We start from the raw sequence: 6,526 nt of genomic DNA, 5'->3' as shown, positions 1-6,526 counted from the left end.
TTCATAATCAGAACCTAACCAAACTATCTTTGAAGTATATCCTTTTAGATCTCAGATCTGGAACAAATTGCAATGGGATCCTCCTTTTTTGAAGTCGATTAAAAAGACGTAGCAATCGCTTTCTGGGGGACCAGATACAACCATACTATAATGTCGTTTTACTTTGGCAACAGGGGCTCTACCGGAGCAGTCTGTAATTTCCCGAGGTTCTGGACACAAGAAGCTTTGCTAATACGGCATAGAAGGAACTAAGAGATATCTTTGGACTTCTCTATACGAAGTACCACAAGGGTCTATTCTGGGACCATTCATATTTTTTTCAATAGTAAGTATATTTAAATATGAAAATATGACGTCATAAGTTAATATATATATCTACTTTACAACATAACATTATTTAGTCGGGAACGATTCAATATTCTATCTTTTACTAGACACTACTCTAGTAAGTCACAAATAAAACTATTAATTAGAAAGATATACAAGTCCCTACTTACCGAGCTGGTATAACTCACACGTAGGGATTCAAATAAAATGTACCTACTCTGTGCAGTGATTTTAGTTCGCTCGACTAAAATGTCCTGACGGTTCTATTAGAATCGGTTTAGTGGTTGTAATGTCTTTTACCTGTTCTGTGCACGTAAGTATCCATCCCTAGTCCCTACTCTGTGGTGACTGGTGATACTTTATAACCTTAGAATTTATAACACTTGGATGCGAATGTAACGTGTGACGTAGGTACTCTGCAGTCTGCGTGTGACCTGTATTTCAAAAAGGTACTTCGTATAGAGTTATTTTATTATCGCACGAGAGTGCGAGCTAGAGATAGCGTCAAATAGTCATATTAATTATTAACTGCTCAAGACAGTGATAAAGTGTATTTATATCTGTTTCAAGGCTTAAGGCCGGAACGCATTAGCGCGGCGCTGCGCAGCGCGGCACTAAGCATCATAATATTATTTCAACCATTTTGTATGGAGCATGTCGCACCAGAGCGTCGCTGCACTTAGCGTCGCGTCAGAGTTGCCTCCGATAGAATATTTAGACGCGCAGCGCCGCGACGCGCAGTGCAGCGACGCTAAGTGCAGCGACGCTCTGGTGCGACATGCTCCATACAAAATGGTTGAAATAATATTATGACGCTTCAGTATGGATACTGTTAATTGTTAAATTTATAGAATTTTGTCTAATAATTTAATTAATTTTAATAACTAAATAAAAATAATTTAATTATTATTTTAATTTAATAAATTAATAATTTTATCATATTTATCTGTTTTGGATGCATACCCTTACAAACTAATTTATTTTGTATACAGCCATTGTAAAATTCTCTATTGATTGAAAAGAGTGGCCGTTATCTTGTATGTTCTTTTCAAGAGCTCTACTTTTTCCGAAACATTATGGTAGATTCAGAAGTTTAAAAGAAATATTTATAGTGACGATTCAAATATAATTGAAAAAGGGTTATTTGACTTTGATATATTATTTTTTTTCCTCATCCGTTAATAGGTTCTTCTTCTGCACACAATAAGGAAATAATGACCTAATCCTCGTCACTATCGCTCATCTTGTAATGTTGCTCGCACGCAAAGTGCTATAGAAATGACGCGAGCTGCCGCTTACTGCAGTTGTAGTGCGATAGGTACCGTGAAGCGACGTGCAGCGCAGCGCCGCTGTAATGCGTTCCGACCTTTACTTTAAATAATGCTAAATATAGGAATTTGGCTACAGCGTCCTCTAGCGTTGAGTGGCCAAAATCATTGCTTGATTTTGTGAAAAATAAAACTACACATTTTTAGTAATAGCCTATTCTTTACAGGCATGTTCATGATTTGTGATTTGATTCAATTTAGAACAACGATAAAAGGCTATTCGCCATAGTTGGCCATAGTAACATTATGATACATTTCATATTTATTTGACTAAGAAATTCTGCATTTATATTGGTGCACTAAATAAAACCTACATATGCCACGATGAAAACTAAAATAAAATGAGACCAAGCTGAAAGTAGTAGGTACCTACCTACACGGACGAGTAAAAAAAGAAGGACTCCGCGCCGTGATATTAGCTAGTGAAGCACCGTTATGCTAGTGTGTGTGCGGTTACAGGGGATACTAGTTACACAATGTTTCCTCCCTTAAATAATCATATATGGCCTCAAATACTTATATAGTATTGTTTTTACATATATTCACAACGCACGACTGCATTTTTAAAATATTTTATTGAGACGCAAACTGATCTGTCACAGACGATGACAATTCTCATAATGGCCGTCTATCGGCCTGTAGTAGTGTAAGTGTGTGCATGGGGCTATGTATTTACACGTTAATCGGCTTATTTTGGTGCTACAATGTTGTGTAAGGTGACACGGAGTCCTATTTTTTTTACTAGTCCGTGGGTACATATTCCATTTTAAGCTAAACATAATTGTCTAAATCAAAATATTATAATGACAGAATTCTAATCAAACACAAAAGTAAACAAATTATAAACCTCCTAAATTGGTTCATGAGCTGGAAATGATTTACCATCAAAAATGACAAATTTTTGTTTTTCTATTGCTCTCGTTTTTCCATTTTATAATCTGATACGAATAATATATATATACCTACTACACGGACGAGTAAAAAAAGAAGGACTCAACAGTGAGGCACCAAAACAAGCCGGTAAACGTGTAAATACATAGCCCTACGCATACACTTAGTGCCCCCGCGCATTAGGCGGCCAGGTCGCTCGCTGCGGCCAACTATTTCTTCGGTGACATATGCAAGTGCGCGCACTAGGCGACCAGCGGCCAGCGGCCAGCGACCATGTACTGGCCGCGCAGCCAGCAGAAACATCGCGACTCAACACGCGGCCAGTTAGCCGCCGCGACCAACGAGTTTCACCACTTTTCACCATTTGAGATCAGTGTGCGCGCACTGGTCGCAGCGGCCACACGTGTTTTGTGAATACAGGATGTTCGATACGGAGCGATTCATTATCGAAATTCAAAACAGAGAAGCTCTATGGAATCAGTCGTCGGATGATTATTCGAATAAAAATTTAAAAAGGCAATTATGGTTGGAGCTGACTGATATATTTGGAAGAAAAAGAAAAAGGAGAACTTGGTAAATATTTTCAATTATGTTTTTATTATTATTATATGAAAATGCCTAATACTATTTAGTTATGATGTGAAAGCCAGTCTGTCTTGCCACGGAAGCTTTCCCGCATTAATAAAGTAATCTGCGAATTGATACCTGTATTGAACTGATGTTCTATTAGCTCTTACATTTTGTGCAGAAGGTATATCATTAATGGTACTTTGTATATGCAACGTATCTTCAAATCTGTATCCATCGTTTGATCGCACGATATTATGGAGAACGCAACATGCTTGGACCTTAATAATTGCAAAGTTTGTTCCTACATTGATGGGACGATGAAAAATTCTCCATTTGTTCGACAATATCCCAAAAGTACACTCTATATAACGACGTGCATGAGATAGCCTGTAGTTAAAAATTTTCTTTTTGTTGTCTAAATTTCTCCCTGGATATGGTCTCATTATGTTTTCTGTTAGCGGGAATGCTTCATCGCCAACAAGAACAAATGGCATGGATGGACCATTTTCTTCTATAGGTGTCCCACGCGGTACATTCAGATGACCATCCATAAGTTTTCTGTAGAATATTGACTCTTTAAAAATGTTTGAATCACTGCATTTGCCATAGGCTCCTACATCTAAATAAATGAATTTATAATCTGCATCACATATCGCAAGCAATACAAGTGAGAAATAGTTTTTGTAATTAAACTATAGTGAACCGGAATGCGCAGGTTTTATTAATTCAATATGTTTTCCGTCAATGGCTCCAATGCAGTTAGGAAATTGTGCATTTTGTTTAAATACTTCTGCCACTTCTAACCATTTTGACTCATTTATTTATTTATTTATTTGGATCATCAACATTACATATATTACACATTTATATAAACTTATGCTAGGTACAATTATTCTGATATATGTAACAATTAAAGATGAACACATCATTCAATGGTAACAGTGAACAGTGTGATTTATACAGTCAAAAATGTCTAAGTACTAAAATGTATATAAAGTAAGGATATAATTTATATGGTTTTATAATGAAGAGGATATAGGTACATACTACTTGGAAAAAAAAAATTCATAGGTTAGCTTGATGTGCGAGAATTTTTACAAACTTTTTTGAATTATCGTTGAAAATATCGATTTCTGAATTTTTTGAGTTAACTTCGTTGTATAATCTACAAAGCCTGACGATGGGGGCGTTGAGTCCAATGTTTGTTCTGCTGTAAGGAATGTGAAAGATCTTGGATATCGTCTGTCTTGGGTATTTAAAGGGTACTGAGAGGGATATGCATTCTTGAAGGTCAGAATTATTTATTTTATTATTAACTATTTTGTGCAGAAATAATAAATCTAGGTAGCTGCGACGAGATTTTAGTTAATGAAGTTTAAAGAAGTCGAGGCGTTGGGTATAAGGGCATCTATAAGATATTCCAGGTGTTGAAAAAGCTAAATGTCTCGAAAAAGACCGCTGTATTGATTCAATGCGTTGCGACTGCAAACTGTAGAAAGGATTCCAAATAACACTTGCGTATTCAATATGGGTTCGTACCAGAGCATTAAACAGTAGTGTTTTGGTTATTACACGACGGAATTTATTAGTGTTGCGTCTCATAAAGCCAAGCATCTGCGTAGATTTTTTAACGACTGAGTCTATGTGCGAATTGAATGTCAGTTGATTATCGATAAGAACACCTAAATCACGGATTTCACTTACTTCTTGTATCTCTGTGTTATTTAACGTGTAAACAAAATTCGATGGTTTCTTTTTGCGGGTAAATTTTATAAGGAAGCACTTGCTGATATTTAAATACATATTGTTAGTGTTACACCATGTCCATATTCTATTTAAATAGGCTTGTAGTTGTGCACAGGAGACAGGGGATGCGGTAACATAAAGCTTCAAATCGTCCGCAAATATAGAGAATTTCGAGTGGAGTATTACTGAACTAATATCGTTGATAAATAACAAGAATAAGATTGGTGCAAGGTGGGATCCTTGCGGCACACCAGAGGTTGCGTAGTAAGTATGTGACTTATAACCGTTGGTCATCACTATTTGGGATCTCATTCCTAAATAAGATATAAGCCAGTTAAGAAGTGAACCACATACACCGGCAGTTTTTAATGTCAGTGTAAGCAAATTGTGGTCAACTTTGTCAAATGCGCTTTTAAAATCTGTATAGATACTGTGTACTTCATGGCCCTTATCTATGTCACTGCAAATATTGGAAACGTAGGAAACTAAGTTTGTTTGGACAGATCTTCCGTTGAAAAACCCGTGTTGGTTATTTCAAATAGTGGCACTGATATGCCTAGTTATGGTAGGAGTAACAAGAGATTCAAAGAGCTTGGCAAGGCAAGATAGTATTGCAATTGGCCGGTAATTTACTACTTTCGATAAGTCGCCCTTTTTAAATATAGGCACTATTTTGGTTTCTTTCCATACTTCCGGGAATATGCCATCTTGTAATGATTTGTTAAAAATTAGAAACAGAGGAAAAGAGAGAACAGTACTACATTTATTAATGAAAAATGGATGAATATCGTCAGGGCCGCTAGCTTTAAAAATATTTATTTTTTTGATTTTTTAATAATATCTGTTTCTGTTATATAAATACAATTGATGAGTGTGTCCGATAGTATTTGTGATGGGTGATTGTGTGTAGAAGTCTTTATATTAGAGTACACTGAATAAAAGTGGGCGGCAAAAAGGTTAGCTATTTCAGGGCCGGTATTTGCCACCGAGTCGTCTTTAGTCATTCTGTCAGGTAGTTTACATTTATTTTTCTTTTTATCTTTGTTATATTGTCCTCAATATTGTTCCTATAAACAGACAAACAATGATCATGTAAGGAGTGACACCGATCCCGGAGGATTTCAAATTCCAGTCGATCCTGCGGGTTTCTATATTTTTTATATTTTGCACGAACTTTATTTTTTTCCGAAAGTATTTTTATTAGTTGTCCAGTATATCAGTGAGGATATCTGGAAGTTTTCACCTTGCGCTTTGGTACATATTTTGATATAGTTTTCCACAACTTGTTATATAGGACAGAAACCATTTCATTTACATGTTTTTCTTTTAGTTGGTCCTGCCATGGATAGCTCTTTAATTCTTTTTTAATAGCATCATAGTCGGCTTTGAAATAATTATAATCGCTACGGGGCTTAGGTTTAAGGAAGGTAAGGTTGGGAAAACTTAGATTTAAAACGAGATTAATCTAAATCTGATCTAATTTAGACAATAATTGTAATGGTTTACTTATATTTACAGAGTTGAAACTGCAAAGTACTAAGTCTAATATATTGCCGTTTGCGTTTTGAATATTATTGATTTGGTATAAATTATTAGTAGAGATAAAATCAATCAAATTATAACCTAAGGGATTGTGGTGGTATGTTGTTAGAGTGTATGTACTG

This window comes from Leptidea sinapis, chromosome 1 (genome assembly GCF_905404315.1).
Source record: "Leptidea sinapis chromosome 1, ilLepSina1.1, whole genome shotgun sequence".
In the NCBI taxonomy this organism is placed as follows: domain Eukaryota; kingdom Metazoa; phylum Arthropoda; class Insecta; order Lepidoptera; family Pieridae; genus Leptidea; species Leptidea sinapis.
Note: the sequence above shows the minus strand (reverse complement) of the source record.